The sequence below is a fragment of the Epinephelus fuscoguttatus genome, linkage group LG23, assembly GCF_011397635.1.
Source record: "Epinephelus fuscoguttatus linkage group LG23, E.fuscoguttatus.final_Chr_v1".
Classification (NCBI taxonomy): Eukaryota; Metazoa; Chordata; class Actinopteri; order Perciformes; family Serranidae; genus Epinephelus; species Epinephelus fuscoguttatus.
Genome location: NC_064774.1, coordinates 19,205,751 through 19,225,598, shown reverse-complemented (window position 1 = coordinate 19,225,598; position 19,848 = coordinate 19,205,751). Strand labels below are relative to the sequence as shown.

Below are 19,848 nucleotides of genomic sequence, written 5' to 3'. Positions count from 1 at the left end.
TTCCTATTATACTTTAAAGGATACTTTGCTGTTTTTCAACCAGCTTTGTGTCGTAACAGTGTGGGTAGGATGTGTAAATGAACTGTGGATTTTCACTGGCTCTCAGGCTGTTTCGCAAACTACAGGTTGTACTCCTGTTTTTTTGTACACCTGCCACCATGCACACATTAGCGTATGTAAGTGTGAAAGTGATAGGGCTGCCCCCTAATAGTCAACCAAACGGTAGTCGGACAGAAAGATTTTTAAACAGCAAGATTTCATTAGTTGACAGACACAGGAAGTGGCCACACTCAGCAGTCAGACAGGAGTCACTTGACAAACCAATCAAAGCCAACAGATATCTTTCCCTTCTTTTGAGAAGGTGAAGGACGAACCCAAGGTGATATGTAAACTCATCTTCATTGGTCGACTACAAACATGACGTATCATCTGAAACATGGAAGTAGCTACATGCCCATTAGCCCACAGCGTCATTAACAGGCGGCTCGCTCAGTGTGTGACGTGCACTTGTAGATAAAATATAGGCCTATATTAATGAAGGTTCATTAGTACGGTTTTGTATTTCTCTGTAATGTAGCACAGTGTTAACAATGTTACTGATACTATTCTTTCTCACACCTTCAGCTCAAACCACTGTGTTGCCCCGCCCAAAATATATCATTTAATAATTGAATTAATATTGTAAACATGTGGGCGACTAGTCGACTAATGGGCCTAAATGATGACTATTGGTCGACTAGGAAAATACTTAGTCGGGGGCAGCCCTAGTAAGTACATCGTCTCTTTATTAAACTCAGACCAAACATTGATTCCAGTGGTAAAACTAAGCAGTGTTGATCATTTCTCGCCTAAAATGTTTTCAGAAACTTATATTAGCTACCGTTTAACTATATTTCAAGACGTTTGTTACCAGCCGCCTGCCATATTGTTCCTTGTGTCAAAAAAGCCAAGGTCACATTACGTTACCCACCGGCAGGAGCGTTAATTGGTCCAGTGTGGTGCAGTGCATTCTGGTAGTTGTAGGTTTTCTCAGCAAAAGCAAATGCCACAGCCCTTTTCCTGTATTTTCCTCTGGTCATGTAGCACCAATTTCAAACGTTTTTGCATCTCTTTACTGCACAGACAACCCAGTTTTATGAAAAAAAAAAAAAAAAAAAAATCTTGAAATCAAAGTAGGCACAGGCAAACTGCAGTAGAGGCTGCTAAGCTAAAAGAAAAGTGATGCAACTTTGTAATTCCATAAAGTTGAAAGTTCAAACTGTTTATTGTAAGCAAGGAAAAGGGAAACTATAAAACAAAGTACACAAAGTAGTCTGACGACTCCTTCACTGACAATTTCAGGTAATAACTCAGGTAAAATGACTGACTTACAAGCTGCTCACAGCAGGAGTAAATGCGGACACACGAGTAAAAACTGACCTTTAGGCTCTCAGCTCCGTACTTTACACGCAAAGCAAACTATTATGTTGCACTCACAGAGATATATATAGTAGCAGAACACACCTGGGGCAGCAGTAAATGTAGCTTTCCTGGTTATAAAGTTACCTGGATCACTTTTCTCATGCTGCTACGTGACTGAGCATCCAGCCAAGTACTACAATGCATGATCAAGCACACACATAAACACACTGACTGTCCAAATAAAGAGCCAGGTGCCCAGAAACCTGTTCACTCTTGTCATCTAGATTAGCATTTTTTTGGCATCACATTTCATGCTGAGTGATCATTTATTTGGCTCATAAAAAGTCTTGGATGGGATATCATTTTATGGCTGTAGCTTAAAGTACACAATTAGTATCTAACAGTTACTTTAAGATGACGAGCACTCCTCATTCACCTTTGGTTTCTCCTGCAGACAGACAAGACTGGATAGGTCACAGAGTCCCCTCTTTATCAGTAGATAGTCAGGAGCGTTCAGAGGCTACAAGATAAGGAGTAATTGGCTTCGTCATGTAGGATGCACTGATGTCATATGACTGTATTTACCATGAAATAGGAAAGGAACAAACAGATCACCAGACCCATGAACAGAGCTTTTTCATCAACTTAAGTGAACTTTGCCATTGGTCAGGGTCAAACTGTGCGTCAAAGTATCCTGTGAGGGGGGCAGAGAAAGCTTATTGAGGCAGATACAGCCAAGACGTAGCCTACAGGCTGCAATGAGATCCACTGACAAGGCTGGGCCATAGAAACAGAATGAATTTAAAGGATATTGAACTTTTTGTTGCCGTCATTTCACTAGTACAAAAGAAAATGGCGATTTTTGCTCGTTGTTATGGTGACAACACGTCCATGAGGCCGTAAGGTTTGTCACACTCGGTTTTGGCCTATTCTTGCACCTATTTTCCTTACTAACCCTTGTCTTTACCTCTCAGCTGTCCACTGAGCAGCAGCTTTCACTAGTTCTTCAGAGGCTGCTACTGTATTGTTTATCGTGTTTCAGTGAACATGCAATTATTGACAACAGAAGAAACAAGAAACCGTTACAGTCATTTCAAAAAAGTAAGGATTGCTTATCTCAAATCATACAACTCCACTGCTCATTTGGTCGTTGCTGGAAAAGCAAAAAAGTTGGTTTACCAAAATTCATACGGACGTTGGCCCACTGTGACGGTTTAAATGGCAACAGTACATAAAAATGGCTGCCGCTTTGACCATCCTGCTACAATGTTTTCAATTGGAATGTCCATACTACTTTCATCTTATCTCTATGGGCTGGGCAGCCTGCATGTAGCCTCTCTGTAAAACTGAAAGGGGGGAATTACACCCTTGACTGGTCGTACCATTTGATGCTTTGTAACCCTGTCTTACATGATTAAGTTGGTGTAGTTAGCATTCAGTCATGAGACGCAAGCAGATCATAGAGCTGCATTACATTTAGTTACATGTGTTTTTCTGGAGAGCCAAAAAGGTTGCTAACTTTGTAACCTCAAGTTAGCATGATACTATATACTGGGTAGCAAGGCAGCTTTAGCTGTCAGTAAAATGCTGAATTTATGTCCAAACAGAGTTCCCACAATTGCCAGTTTTTGACTTGTGAATACAGTGCACTTCAACATAAAACTCATATTTCTGATTAACTTACTACAAATGTGTCCTTGTGGTGTTACCTTGTCGTTTTGGAGAGGCTCATGTGTCTCAAAAACCCTGAGAGGTCTTCCAGTCCAGTGAGTTTTATCTCCAAGTAAGATCAACCAAGCTTGACTGGTCACAGGTGAAAGGATCAATGAAATGAGGCACACCAGCCCTGCAACTTATCTATGATCCCAGGGTCCTCTGACACATCAAGGGGACCCTTCAAAGGGTTCTGTGTTCTCAGCAATGTTTCCCCTAGGTGAAATGTTAAATGTGTTGCATTTGAAGCATCCATCTCACTGCTTTCTTTTGCAATTTGAACTGTGAAAACAGCCCTTACCAATAATCCTCCAACCCACCCACTACCCTCTAATTCAACCCACAGAAGCATTTCAAAAATCGTGCCCCTTATGGAAAACTACAAAAACATATATCCAACTTGGCACTAAATATGCTAAATGAGTGAACATGGAGGCCTCATTTCAGCCAGTCTGTTGTGTAACACCTCGTTTCCACTTACGTATGTGACTGAATGATGTGTCTAGTGTAAATGCAAGGAAGTGCAATTCTTTATGGATGGATAGAAACCTGATAGAAATTACCTGTAGCCATGGGGAAAAGGGCTAATTTTGTCCATTTTTCGCCATCCAGTAGTTTCGAATTAGTCTCGCTCACCAGACCTTTCTCAAGAAAAGAAAGGTCTGGCTGGGCCGACTCTCATTTTAAGATTGGAGAAAAAAATGCCCCGGCTGCTTGTATTTCTTTCAACCAATCACAATCGTTCTTGGCAGTGCCACAGCAATGGTACGCTTGCAAAAATATTGCCGGGGGGGGAAACAGGTTTTGGTGTAACACGCCCACAAAAATATCACCTACAGGACGTGAACCATGGCAGAAAAATGGCTACATCCCCACAAGATCAAACACCGCAAAAGTTAGTAAAGGACGTGTTGAAAACTGCTACACAACCGGAGGTGGTACAGCGGGACTTCAGCGGGTGGCTAGTTCCGCCCAGTGAGAGGCTGATCTATGCAGTGAACTTCCGCCCACTTAGACTAGTTTCGAATATGCGTTTAGAACATTGCTGCTCGTCGCTGAACGAGTCATAATGACGATCTGACTGTATAAAATGTGCAACCATATTTTAACAGAATAACATTACTCAGATTCACAATGTTTTAAACGAGATAAACAAGTTCTTTTTTTTTTTAATTTTACAAACTCACTTGACAATCAACACAGGCAACTGAGCTGAATGAAATAGCCTGTTAGCCAATAAGCAGCCTGTTAGCTAAGCTAGCACACTGTCATACAGTTTCTCCGAAATCCACCGCAAAAGCTCCATTTTGTGTTTTAACGTACATGAGGCAAAGTCCGAACTGAAATATTATGGAGGGGAGGAGTTTTGCAGGCACATCGGATATCACAGAGATTCCCATAGGAATGAATGGACTTCCAATTGATTCAGATTCTGATTCAGAATACTTTATTAATCCCCGGGGGGAAATTGTTTTTGTTCCAATGCTCCGTGCAAAGTAGAAATAGAAATACAGCATGAATGGAAACAAGAGATAAAGATGAAGATATAAATAAGATACTAAAATAGACAATGAAAATAAAATAAAATGAAATAAAATATTAAAGTAGACAATAAAATAAAATCAATAATAAAATAGTAAAGGAGACAATCTGAAATATAATATATATATATATATGTATATATATATATATACACACACAATATACAAAACCCAAAACCAGTGAAGTTGGCACGTTGTGTAAACCGTAAATAAAAACAGAATACAATGATTTGCAAATCCTTTTCAACCTATATTCAATTGAATACACTGCAAAGACAAGTTACTTAATGTTCGAACAGGTAAACTTTGTAATTTTTTGCAAATATTAGCTCATTTGGAATTTGATGCCTGCAACATGTTTCAAAAAAGCTGGCACAAGTGGCAAAAAAGACTGAGAAAGTTGAGGAATGCTCATGAAACACTTATTTGGAACATCCCACAGGTGAACGGGCTAATTGGGAACAGGTGGGTGCCATGATTGGGTATAAAAGCAGCTTCCCTGAAATGCTCAGTCATTCACAAACAAGGATGGGGCGAGGGTCACCACTTAGTGAACAAATGCGTGAGCTGATTGTCGAACAGTTTAAGAACAACATTCCTCAACAAGCTATTGCAAGAAATTTAGGGATTTCATCATCTACGGTCCGTAATATCGTCAAAAGGTTCGGAGAATCTGGAGAAATCACTGCGTGGCGACAAGGCCGAAAACCAACATTGAATGCCCGTGACCTTTGATCCCTCAGGCGGTACTGCATCAAAAACCGACATCAGTGTGTAAAGGACATCACCACATGGGCTCAGGAACACTTCAGAAAACCACTGTCAGTAACTACAGTTCGTACATCTGCAAGTGCAAGTTAAAACTCTGCAAAGCGAAAGCCATTTATCAACAGCACCCAGAAACGCCGCCGGCTTCACTGGGCCCGAGCTCATCTAAGATGGACTGATGCAAAGTGGAAAAGTGTACTGTGGTCTGACGAGTCCACATTTCAAATTGTTTTTGGAAACTGTGGATGTCGTGTCCTCCGGACCAAAGAGGAAAAGAACCATCCGGACTGTTATAGGCGCAAAGTTCAAAAGCCAGCATCTGTGATGGTATGGGGGTGTATTAGTGCCCAAGGCATGGGCAACTTACACATATGTGAAGGCACCATTAATGCTGAAAGGTACATACAGGTTTTGGAGCAACATATGTTGCCATCCAAGCAACGTCTTTTTCATGGACGCCCCTGCTTATTTCAGCAAGACAATGCCAAGCCACATTCTGCACGTGTTACAACAGCATGGCTCCATAGTAAAAGAGTGCAGGTACTAGACTGGCCTGCCTGTAGTCCAGACCTGTCTCCCATTGAAAATGTGTGGCGCATTATGAAGCGTAAAATACGACAACGGAGACCCCGGACTGTTGAACAACTTAAGCTGTACATCAAGCAAGAATGGGAAAGAGTTCCACCTGAAAAGCTTCAAAAATTGGTCTCCTCAGTTCCCAAACGTTTACTGAGTGTCGTTAAAAGGAAAGGCGATGTAACACAGTGGTAAAAAGGCCCCTGTGCCAACTTTTTTGCAATGTGTTGCTGCCTTTAAATTCTAAGTTAATGATTATTTGCAAAAAAAAATAAAGTTTCTCAGTTTGAACATTAAACATCTTGTCTTTGCAGTGTATTCAATTGAATATAAGTTGAAAAGGATTTGCAAATCATTGTATTCTGTTTTTATCTACGATTTACATAACGTGCCAACTTCACTGGTTTTGGGTTTTGTACAATGAAATGGTTGTAGCGTTATAAATGAGTGAGATAATGATAATGATATAAGAATGAGTAATTACATTGTGTTTTGTTTTATTTTTGTTTTATAAATAGCCAAATGAGTCCAATTGCCTTGTCTCTGTATACATATGCAAGTGGAAATGAGGCGTAAGGCAATAAACAGACAAACAGATGTTGAACAATTCTTCTGTCTTCTATAGTTAAAGATTTTCAGTGGTCCTTCTTCTAATGTCTCCTGATTCTCTCTTCCTCTACCACCTAGTGTCTTTGGCTGCCTCTTAAAAAAAATATCACCATGTCATATTTTGTATTATCCCTGCCCATCATCCTTTGGTGTCCCTTTCTCTCTCCCTCCATTTGTTTCCCAGGGGATTTGGGAAAGGGAGAGGAGGAAATGCCAATGCCAACAGAGGAAACAAGATTCCAGTGAGGATATCGATAACAAGTCTTTCGTTCTCTCCGTCTCTCTCTCTTCTCTAAACAGGACGTTCACATCCACACCCATCATCATCATGCTCATCACCACCATCACTGTCTGACAGCTTCTACCCTCCTCAAAACATCCTCCTCTCTGATTTTATATACTGTTGAGGCTGCGAGAACACAGCAAGGATTCAATGAGTTCCTGCTCAAAGAGGAAATTGTATTGAGGTTTAGTGTGTGATGACGTCAGCCTCTCTTGTTAGATAATATTGTTTGGTGTGTTTCAACCAAAGCACTTCCAGTTCCATATAGAAAAAAGGAAGACTTAAGGGCAACACAGACAAGTTGCATCTGATGCACTTTAAAAGAATGTTCACAAGCCACTGTTGCAGACATAGCAAGCAATTAAGTACATTTACTCAAGCACTGTTTTAAAGTACAATTTTGAGGCACTTGTACTTTACTTTAGTGTCTCTATTTTCTGCTTCTCGATTGGTTCTATTGCACCACAAAGCAGAGGCAAATATTGCACGTTTAACTTCATTACATTTACTTGACAGTGTTAGTTACTTGGCAGATTGAAATCAATAACACAAATGTAGTCAAAAAATAAATGGATGAATAAATTGATATTAGCCCTTGTATGGACTACACATGTTTACAGGTGGAGAATGTAAGAATTTCTGTGTCTCAAATCGCATATTTCCGTTAGTACACAAATGTAGTATACTATGTACGCTATGTACTTCTTGTGTGGTGCACAAATCATGCACTGCCGTTTTGCACTTACTGGAAATGACAACAGCTTATTTTTTTTTTAAACCGCCAACATTTGACTGTTATATTTGCCTACACATAAACCAAACTTACGTCAGAACGTAAATGCTAATTAAAATGTGCCGCCGTAGCTAGGAGCAAGTTAACTAGCTAGCAAATGATAACGTTGGCTTGCTAGTGCTTGCATTATTGTTGGCGGTACCAAATCATTACAGACCCAACTGACATTATTGAAGGTTTCTATTTGAAAGTACAGTACAGTACTGGTACTTACAGTAGTGCAAAAAATATGTATAACTAACAGGTTCCTAGTTATCCCCAGCTGCCAGGTCAAAAATTGAGACAAACATGGCGACCATTAAGGGTGAGAAGTGTACATTATTCCACGCTCAGTTTTAGTACCATTTTCAGTGCGCCAGTTGTACATAGCATTTTCCCATACTATGCAGTGTCAATGCACTTAGCACACTTGTGCACTCAAAATATTAAGGGTTTAGTACAGAAGTATGCAATTTGAGACATATAGTGTCTGTAGGCCTACAACAATATTTCCTATCCCTGGTCTAGTGTGTTGACATGCTAACGTTTGCTAATTAGCTCTAAACACAAAGTACAGCTGAGGCTGATGGGAATTTCATTCATTTTGCAGGTATTTGGTCATAAAACAATTGAACAAATTCAAATTTGGACCTGATGATGGTGCTAGAAAAAAGTTAAGAAATCAGCAAAGTTATCGTAATTCATCCTGAGGGGAACATGAATGTGTCTCCTAAAGTTCATGTCCAACCATCTGTAGTTGTTGACATATTTAACTCCATACCAAAACTGTCAGCCAACTGGTGAGGAGAAAAAGTCAGCAAAAAAATCAAACGCAGTGTGATGTAAATCTGGGAGCCATGAATGTCTGTTCTACAATTTGGACCAATCCGTCCATTAGATGTTAGGACATTGCTCTGAATATGCTCATGTGAAAAAAATATGGTGGAGGATCTGGCCCCCCATCCTCTAGAGATCTGCAAACCATATAAGAATTACATGGCAATGTAACAGTTGTTGAGATATTCAGTCAAAACCCAAAATGGTGGCGCTAGAAGAAATGTCAGAGGATCACAAAAGCCTTAAGATTACTGTGAATGTCTGTGCAACATTTCATAGCAATCCATCTGATTCTTAAAAGCCTCTAAGCATGACATTGCCACTCCTAAAAATCACCAATCACTCTTTCCAAAGGACAACAGGATTTTGTGCTCCCTGCCAGTACTCACTTCCTGTTACTTTGATCACTTGCTTTTATCTGTCTGTTTCCTACCTCAGAACATGTTCATGAATTCTCTCCTTAACATTACATGATCACACAACAAGGAATAGAGAGGAGAGAAGAAAGAGAGCAGAAGAAAGAGCATGTATAAAACTCACATTGCCAAAATTACAAATAACAAAAAAAGGTGATTCATGTTTTCTGCCTCCTGCAATTTAAAAAGACAGGCTGTTATCTTTTCTCCCAAAGGTCCTTACTCCTAAAATCAACTCCACAAAGTCAGTAGAACAAAGAAATGATCCTATTTTGAAGAACACTTAGGGGAATCATGACTCTGGGAAAGAATATATCAAAGCGCTTCTTCAGAAACCATACCCTCATACTGGCGTCCCAGAAAGGAAAAGGAAGTATAACAAGAATGTTTTCTTTTTATGTTATAATTTAACATAATAATGCATGTGTTGAGTCTATCTCAGTCCTGTTCAAGGAGCCTTTGTTCCAATAATTTAAAAAATCTTTATGAAATACAGCAGATGCAGAATATACTTTGTGTGTGTTCGTATGTACCTAATTTGTATCATTCCCACATATATGACATCTTGTATAGATTCCCACTCGCACTTATATTCTGACTAGTGTATCTGTTAGTGCTCGTCTTTGCGTGAGATTGTCCTAATGATGTTGATAATCAGCCTCAATACCACATAGAAGGTTGGTCAACATTGGTTCCTTTTAACCAAGACAACAAAACGTCTCTACATCTAAGCATTCTAAACATCAAACCCCACCGAGTCACCAGAAGAAAATGCTGGCATTGTACATTACATTCCCACACTTAATACAAATTGTATCAACATTTCCAGCGTGACATAATATACGAGCTGACGTTGTTATTAAGAGGCTTAGGGGATGGTGGATGGCGTGTCACTGAGGTGAGATGCCTGCCAAGTTGCAGACCACAGCAGACCACTGTATGAGATTAACAAACAATTAAACAGTGTGTTACAGGGAGTCACTGCTGTTTTTCCAACAACATTTTAGGCTCCTAACACGGGTGTTTGTTGAAGCAACCTGCAAGTGTCTTTCCTGCAGCTTTTAAGACTCCAAATTTGGGTGTTCTCTCAGGATCTTGCAGTGTGTTTCCATCGGCTTTTTCGGCTCCAAACGTAGGTGTTTTGTAGTGACCTATCAGTGTATTTCTATCAGTTTTTAAGCTCCAAACAGGGGTGTTTTGTAGTGACCTGTCAGTATTTTCCCAGCAACATTTAAGGCTCCAAATGTTGGTGTTTTGTAGCAACCTGTCAGTGTGTTTCTATCGGCTTTTAAACTCCAAACAGGGGTGTTTTGTAGTGACCTGTCAGTATTTTTCCAGCAACATTTAAGGCTCCAAATGTTGGTGTTTTGTAGCAACCTGTCAGTGTGTTTCTATCAGTTTTTAGGCTCCAAACATGGATGTTTTGCAGTGATTTGTAAGTATTTTTCCAGCAACATTTAAGACTATAAATGTTGGTGTTTTGTAGTGACCTGTCAGTGTGTTTCTACCTGCTTTTTACGCTCCAATTGGGGTGTTGGCTCCATCTGTGTTTTTCCAGCAGCTTTTAGTGCTCTAAACATGGGTATTTTGTAGTGTCCTGTTTGTGTTTTCCCAGCAACATTTAAGGCTGTGAACATGGATGTTTTGTAGCAACCGGTCAGTGCATTTCTATCAACTTTTCAGGCTTCAATCAGGGTGTTTTAACAGTCTAAACATGGGTGTTTTTTAGTGACCTCTCAGTATTTTTCCAGCAACATTTAAGGCTCCAAATGTTGTTGTTTTGTAGCAACCTGTCAGTGTGTTTCTATTGTTTTTTTTAGGCTCCAGACAAGGGTATTTTGTAGTGACCTCTCAGTGTTTTTCCAGTGGCATTTTAGGTAGCAACCCATGAGTAGGGATATACCATAAAAAGCAGTTGCTGTGAAAAAAGAATTTCCTGCATTTTCTGCCAGGATAGTGGTTCAAAAGCAGTTGTTTTTTTTACTGAGACATTGCTGCTTTTCCTGCTGGGATTGTGCCCCCAATAGCAGGTATTTCAAGCCAAAATATGATGTTTTTGTAGTCATAACCAAGTGCTCTTTCTGTCTAAACCTAACTGCGCATTAACCACAGCATTGTTGAAACATTACGTTTCAACATATCTGCTACATAATATCATCCAAATGTATTGTATCTATGGTTTGCAAAAACACACAATGCCAACATTTTTCTACCAATGAGGCTGTCGAACCTGCAACATCTTTTTTTAATCACTTGGTGGCAACAGAAACACTGGTATATCACTCAGACACACCAAACCCACATCAGAAAACTAGCGTTGATGAAAGCACCTCGAGCCGCCTGAGTCTCAGCTCAAAAGTTGCACATGAACATACTGCAAAGACTACAGCCAATGTCCAACCAACACACCCTGCAGCTCCCCACCAGCAACAACTCAACTTTGACCGACGGCCGACCACCACCTCAGTGTGTCAGGGCCCTTAAGTTGATTCAGTAAACTACAGCAAACTGATGCGGCAAGCTTGTTAACAAACAGTTGCTTATTTACACATCTAGCAGTGACAGAGCCAAGTTATCATTCAGCCGTCGTGTTTCTTGCCACCTCACAAATTTAAGTCATTCAGTTTTCTTTTTAGCTCTGTTTTTGATTTCCACCAACTTCTAAAGAAAATATCAGACACTTTAGCTGCTAAATGCTACACTCTGTTCACCAGCTAGTTACTAACCATGTCTGTCTGCTGTTTGGTGCTTGGAAGGAAGTGTATGGCAGCTTAATGAGAGATTATTCACTGAAAATAGCTGGCTGTACCACCAAAGCACATATTGCCTCAACTTATACTCCGTACTCCACCTTATTGTTTTGCATAAAGGGACTACAACTTGATGCTTTTGAGAAACAAGGCTCAGTTCCATTGACAGTAGTCTGCAGCTGACCATGACCTCTGACCTCCCCAGAGAAGAGGAAAGACACCACCTCTGCAGCCACTTTAAAAGTACCACATTATTTCAGCACCAGCATTTTTCTGGCCTTGAGCCAAAGTGTTGTGATGTTAGATTAAAACCCTGACCAGGACACAAAGCAACTGAGTCACCAACAGAGGGTCACAAAGTCAAATGCTAATTTATCGTTATCAGGTAAAGATCGAAATTCCACTTTTCTTAGAGCAGCAACACAGACATATCTTTCAATGCATTCTCTGCATTTTTACACTTATTTTTAAATCAGATTACAGGAAGAATGTCTGCCTCAATTCAGGATGATTATTGAGAGATCAAGTATCTGCAAAAAACACACTGAAAAAAACTGTATATACTTGAATTACAATGTACAAGATGTAAACATCAAGTTAAAAAAGCTGAAAATGAACCAGTATGCTGACATGAAAGTGAGCCATTAATCAGCAGCATGTTCGTTTGTCCTTCTCTCGTTTTTCCCTCCCAGAGGGCCGAGGAGCGAGAGATGTGATATAATCACCATCTGCTTTTGTTGCTATACTACATACATTTGTTGTTGTGGAGATGTACTGTAGCATGACAGAGTACAGCGATTCTTTATTTCTGTTAGACAGCATTTCCTCTATGCAAGTTTCGAGGAGAAATTCATTTTTTAACCTCCTTTGATCCTGTGTGCTTTTCCGAGTTTGTTTTATTTATTGCGACAGATATGCATCAGAGAAGTAGGGGAAAGGAAATAAAAGAAGCATGGAGAATAGGGCAAACAAGCAGCCTACTCTTGTATTGTAACAATTTTGCAAGGAAAAATGGTGTTAACCAAATGTAATTCTAACCCTAACCCTAATTCAAAATGCAAAGCAGGTCCTGACTACTGTACTGAAATTTATAGCCATTGAAATACTGATACAAAAATATTGGGTAACACTGTACAATACAGCCTGCACTCACAGTGTAAGGAGGGATTTATACTTGTGTGTCAGCTCTACCCAGAGCCTATGTCATAGCCTACGCACATGGCCAACACTGTTGTGAGCATTTATACTTGTGTGGTGGTGTGTAGTATCACTCTGCAGTTACAACTACAAAACACTAGTCAGTGGCGGGGTTTCTCTGAAGTGCTGTAAAGTTTAGTTGATTCAAAACACACATTAAACATGGCTTAATAGTGATAATTTCAAACACAAGTACACAAATCAGCTTCACTATAACTCACAGCATTCACAGACAAACACTTGTCTTTATCTGGACACATTTTCACCACAGATACAACATGCTAACGTTTTTAGCACAAGCCTATGGCATTTTACATTGTGTAAGTTAGCCTGGCAGCTAGCAGACTTTTCCTCTACTCATATGAAGCCAGGGACAATAGCAACATTTAACAAAGGTAACGTTACAAAACTCGGTTCAAGGTTCAGCGACAAAACAACTGTCTTACACTAAACATGTTTTCCAAACCATTATATCATGCTAGCATTATTAGCGCAAGCCCATGGCATTTTACATTGTATAAATTAGCCTACCAACTTAGCAGAGATTTCCTCTACCCATTTGAAGGCAGGATAAATCACACACAAGACTTAAAGTGTTATTTTGTGGAGGCTTAATTGTCTCCACAATTTATTGTTTCTTATCTGTGAAATTAAAGTAAATAAAAGTTTCGTTTCTACTGTGGGAAATGGTTTTAGCTTACAAAAAATGACAGGAGGTCTGCGCTGCCGCAACCTGTAGTTACATTTCTGGGGAGATGTACGTCAGGTTACGGTGTAGAGTGCGCTTCAATGTGAGGAAGTCTCCATTAAGTCACCAAAAAACTGAACATTTAAAAAAAATTGAAATAGGACACCAGCATCTACAGTAATTAGAAAGTGTTCTATATTATTAGGTATCATTGATAACTGAAGTCAAAAATACAAAGGGAAGTGTCACCGTGGTGACAGCACTGATCCTGCCAACCACCGGACATGACCATCCATTTTAGGATGAAAGTGGTGTTGGGATGAGGGCACCATTTGGGGGGCGGGGTGGGATTCCTCTACAGGGAAAAGACAGGAAATATGAAAAATGCCAACCAGAGCTTTGAAGATGGAGCTCTGCTGTCTGGCGTATCCTGTGTCACCCGGTATGTCATGTAATAACTGTCATGTGATATCTTAAATTCATGAAATTCACTTTTTAATCTAGATTTTTTGTTCTTAAAATATTGTATCCTCTTAAGCATATGGTGATTTCCTGCATTTCCCAAACACCTTTAGAGACTACCACAAACTGTAACATCTGCATTAAAGCTATCTGAATACAACACCTCTTCATCCCGTCTCTCAGAGTAAACTCCTGGAAAGTTCCGCTCTTATTCCGTCCTCATCTTTGACAAGTTGCCTGCTGCTTGTGCAACAACACTAAGTCACATTAAGAAGTGGATTTTTGGCCAGATAACATTAACTTGAAATGACTGAGGCTACAGCAAATCCTCTTAAGACCCAAGGAAACTGCTTACAGCAGAGTTTAGTCAACACAGCTTGAAGCAAGATTTAAGATCATGTCGTCATACAGTACAGTCATGTCTTTCTTTCAAGGTAGCTCAATTGCTAAATTATTACAGTCTGAAACATAACTCCTGCAAAGGACTGTCAGAAACTTTCTTCAGCACTAAAACTTCGTCAGACTTTAGCCTTAAAGCATAGAATGTATTCAAACGTTGAACAGCAGCAGAGAATGCATCACAGCGTACAAATACCAGGGGGCAAGGGTTCACAAAATTCACAGTTTGGTTCGATACAGTGGTGTCACGGTACGGTGCATTTTTGATACAGCAAAAAGTGGAAATGACAGAGAAATGTCCTTGACTTTTACATTTTTTTCTTTTTTTATAATCAATTTTTTTGTTATATTAATTCATTTTTAATGAAAACTAACACCATAAAGTATTATGAGCTATATCTGAGGGACCCAACTGACGGGATGTCTTCTTACCAGCACATAAATTCAGCTGATTATAAAAAAGAAATTTCCATACACTATCTTTAATGAATACAAATTCAACCATAGGTATTTATGAAACCTTTAATATAACCATTCACATACTTAAAACACCTTTTTACGATATATATAAAATATGCCATAATGCCCTCTTTAATATCTATTTTATAACATAAACAAATTTCTCCTTCAAACAGCTGTATTTATTCAAGTTTCTCACTAAAAACTACATTTTACAAAATTACCTTGAACACATCATGAGAATCTCATGATGTGCTGACACTAAACGCAATATGAATTTTAGTGACGTGTTTCTTGCACAAGTTTGAACGTTAGAATATTTGGTGCTGACTCACTTCATATGCGCATGAAATTGCAGAATCGATGAATGAACTTCCGCCATATGTCCTCGGCGTCAGGATCTCAATGCTAATTGGCTCTTGCGGATCAACAGTTCAGATTTTTCCACTTTCGTGAATAAGCATATGATGCGAGTTACACTACTCGCTAAATTCGTGTATTTTACATCATTTGTGTCACGTGGCTTTTTAGGCTGATTTGACACAACAGAAAAACATCGGCCATTGACATCTTGCTAACCATAGTGCAACAAGCTAGCTTAGCGTAGCTGCCTCCCAGTGTGTAGGATGTTTTGGTTTGGGGGTCAGGGGGGCAGACAGCATGTTGCATGTGCGTTTGTTTGGGCTGCCTTGTTGAGCACAGTGGCACTGAGAACATTACATTGAATACAGTTTAAACTGTATTTTTTACTTTCCAAATGTAATAGGATAGTTCAATGCATCGTTCGGTTCGTAATGCATACCAAACTGAAAGTCTTGCACCGAAAGGTTTATATGAACATGTGTATTGTTACACCCCTAAGAAATACTGTCACAAGTCAAAGTCTATTCAAAACGAAGTACTTTTACTAAATTCTAATGCTAATACCTTTATACTTTTTTTGGTAAACTTTTACTTCAAACAGTAATCTCTACAAACAGATTCTCTATATTGTCATGCCATCTGCTTCTGAAGTAAGCAAGGCTCCTCCATCTCCATGAACGTGGGTGGAAATCACTACATACGACAAGGAATCTTCGGTTTCGGCAATTTACTCAACTTCAGGTGAGTACTGAACATCATTCAACCTTTTCTTACTGACTCCTGTGAAGAGTTGCTATCTTCATACGTAATCTTGTCACGTCAACTAACCAATCAACACGTTACATCTGGCAACAAGGAACACATTTGTAAGGGAAGAGAGGGGGTACAAACTTAACTATTGTGAACTGCCTTACAGTATGTATGCTGAATCTGTGGGCAACAAGACAAGATTTGGTTTTCATTTGTGGTCTGTTTGTAGCCTGAGTAGTATTAACCAATTACGTCTTGGGATGCAATCTTGGCTTTCCATTAGCTTTTGTTGAATTTATATACAGATATCGGTTTATAGAGATTAGCCGAAGTGACCAGCACATGGAGGAGGAAGTCTTGGATCTGCATATCTGATTGCGACACCGGATCTCCCAAACTTTTATCCCCAGAGACTTATCATCATCAGACCAAAAGCCGTTTGGTTTCCACATTGCTAACAGTGTTCCAGCACTGGGAAATTGCTACTAGATGTTTTCCACCACTGTTTTTTAACTCTGTCCTGCTTCATACTCATGCAGAAAAATTTACAACAAAACCCAGAATGATGACAATGAGAGTCAGGGGCTTTCTCAAGGACACCTCAGTGTTACTGCTCCCGTGACGAGGCTTGTGACTGAGCTCCCGAAAGCCACATGGCTGTGCTACTGTCAGGATCTCAGGGAGTGTCAGAGACAGCCTGCCGCGTTGGCCGAGGTCTAGAGTGATCCACCAGTTCCAGAAGTCAGTAAATCAGCCAGATGCTGATGCTTGTGGCCGACCAGCACAGGATCCATCATGAAGTCTTAAACGCTGACAGTACACACATGTACATATACAGGAAGATGGATACGTGCAGACAGACGGAATGACAATGCCTCTCTTTACCTTGCACTGTTTTTCCATGAGTGAGGTAAGAAGACCGAGGGGAAACGCAGAGACGCCAACAATAATATCAAGTAGTTACAGTATGAAAAAAAAATAAAGTCTGGTTCTCTAATGACTGAATTTCTGACTCACTTCACACAGTATAAACACAAAGAGTGAGAGGAGGGGGAAAATAAAAAACGGAAAGTATCTTATCCATGTTTCCACTGTTTACTTTCCTGCTCCGAGCCTCAGATTTACACGACTAAACACTCTCGGGGTTAAGAAGTGGGAATCCTGTGGTTTTCCTGTTGTAATTCAAAAAAAAGGTCGTCCCAGGACAGCAGTGATCCGTTCACGCAAACACCTACAAACATGCAAATGTGGGTTTAACTAAGCGACCATGTCCTGCATCCACAAACACATGCATGCACACGTTGAAACCACACAGATGTTATCCATCCTCTCTGGAGTCGAGAATGATCAGCTACTGATTAACAAGCTTCCTGACCACATCCCCAACTCTGCACTTTGGTAACTCTGCTCTCATCACTCAGCTTTCAAAGGAGCACTGACAGTGTCAGGTGAAAAGTTCAGGTAAAAAAGGAAGTCAAGAAAACAAGTTAGTTAAAAGAATGGAGACAAAAAGGAAGGAGGAGACTCCAAAAGGAGGACAGAAATTAATTAACTAATTCATTCTTTTAAGCTTAAAAGATAAGGTTGGCATCATTCTGTATTTTTGACTGTGGTACAGCCCCAAGCCCATTGCTTCTGATCAAGACGTAAATCTTTATAAATACCAATTGTAAATATGGAGATTTCTCTTTTTAGAAAACATTCCTAAACCCGGAGGAACCTGAGCATTTGTCGGAGGCTATTTTCAGTTGCAAATTAATTTGTCGCTCTAGTGAGCAGCAGGACATGTACGTGGGACTCCCAACTCGTCAGGGGAAGGCAACGTGTGGCTCCACAGGCACATGCAGTTCTTTAGCCCCTCTGCAGTGGCTCCCTTTGGGTTTGACAAAAAATATAATTTGGAAATCATTTAAATTTATTCTTAACTTTTAATTTTCATTTATCATTGTTGTAGGCCTAAAGAAACAGTGTGTCTTAAATCACTTACTTCAATACTAATATTTTGAGTGCACAAGGGCGCTAACTTCGCTCACACTGCATAGTATGGGAAAATGCAGCGTACTACTGGCGCACTTGAAATGGTCCAAAAGTGGAGTGTGAGATGATGGACACTTCTCACCCTCAATGGTCACCATCTTATGTTTACGTGACAAACTTCTCAACTTTTGAAATGGCGGCTAAAGACAACAAGGAATCTGTTAGCTATACATGCTTTTAGCACCAATTCTGTTGTCGAATATAAGTCGTCAGTAATGTTTGTTGGGTCTGTAATGATTTGGTACCGCAAACAATAATGCAAGTGCAATAAAAGATTTATACCATCAACCAAACTTTTATTTTTATCTGCCATGTTAAAGCCGGCAAGTCAAGCGTCAAACTTTTGCCAACATTCCGAGTTGTTGTTTACGTGCATTATCCGAGTCAGGAACTCATTTTTCCAATTCTTATTGGCTTCACATGACTGCAACATAAGTATAGTATTAAAGTAACTCTGCTCTCCTTCTCCAACTTGAATATTCAACACTCTGTGATGCCCCCGGGGCTACCACTAGCACCTGACCAGTGACAGCAACACAACAACTGACAAAACTGTTTTATTATCTGCCATCTCTTGGCTGGAAAAACAAAATAATTGATAAACCAAAATCTGTGAAACATTAAGCTACTTTTCTCGCAGCTCTGGTGTCAAAATATGCCAAAGGCTTTCCCCTGTCAGGCTGCCATGTTGGAAGAAGGAGGATCACTGCTGTATAACCTCAAAACTTACAGCAAATCACTGTCTTTTCCAAGTGGTGAGAAAATTCTCTCTGGGTAAACGCGCTGTAGCATAATTATAAAATGTAATATTTATAGTTAAAATTATAATAGGCCTAATTGAAAATTTTCTCTAGTTTTTTTTAATAATTTTCTAAAGCCGTTATTATTTTATTTTATTTTATTTTTTTCAATGTCTTACCAAGTTGGTAAATGCCTTTTTTCCCATGGTTTTGAAAGAAATCGCACCAATTTGCTCAAGTCTCAAAGGTTTAAATACTTGCGAAAGGCATCTGAAAGCAGCACAAGGAAAGTGATGTCACTCCAGGTTTCAAAGGGTTAACAATCAGAGTAGCTACAGAATATCTCTCACATATTGAGGGCAATGGCAAACACAATATCATTTTTCCAAGCACACTAATGGCCACCAATATGTAAAAATTAAGGTCTAAATCATGCAAACATTTTAAACTTGCAAGATTAAACACATGCAGCACTCAAAAACAGCTCTGCAGCCACAACTCAGCTAACAGCCCAACGGATACATAATCATGGCAAATTATCATGCAGATATATTCAGCATATTTTTAAGCCAAGAAAGAAACACTTTCTACTTTTTTCTGTCTCCAAAACAGCTGAACATTTATGTTTCACTGCATAAGAAAGAAACTAGTCATGCACTATCTGACAGAGCTAACACCAAAATTATGAGTAAAGAATTTTACTGGACGCTCACATTCAGAGTACATTAACAGTAGCTGGTACTTCATGATCCCAGTAATTCAGAACTCATTTCTGTAGCTGAACCTGCAGCTGGAAGTTCCCACTGTACTCTGGTTATATAACTCTGAGTGAGCACGACTGATGGGAGATTACACACTGTTTATGAGGACACCCTGAAGGCACTGGCACTCACTCCCAAACCACTGCAGCCACACACACATACACGGACGACTGCATACACCAGATGCACCAAAACCTTAAGGGTATCTTCAGAGTGCAGAGTGGAGAGAGTGGATTCATGTTAAAGGTTAAAATAAAAGTACTATTTCTGTGTCTGTCAGCAGTGTGAAATGACGGAAAACCCGCTGGAGATTTTATAACAACATA

General features: G+C 39.7%; 2 protein-coding genes across 3 annotated transcripts in view; both read right to left on the bottom strand.

Annotated features, from left to right (window-relative positions):
* Positions 1-19,848, bottom strand: part of arhgap36 (Rho GTPase activating protein 36) — a 111,053-nt gene that overhangs the window by 78,346 nt on the left and 12,859 nt on the right. The window lies entirely within an intron of this gene.
* nhsl2 (NHS-like 2) overlaps positions 476-19,848 on the bottom strand; it is a 266,381-nt gene continuing 247,008 nt past the window's right edge. The window contains exon 11 of the transcript XR_007448688.1: positions 476-618. The gene's annotated coding sequence lies outside the window, so the exon portion shown is untranslated. The remainder of the gene's footprint in view (positions 619-19,848) is intronic.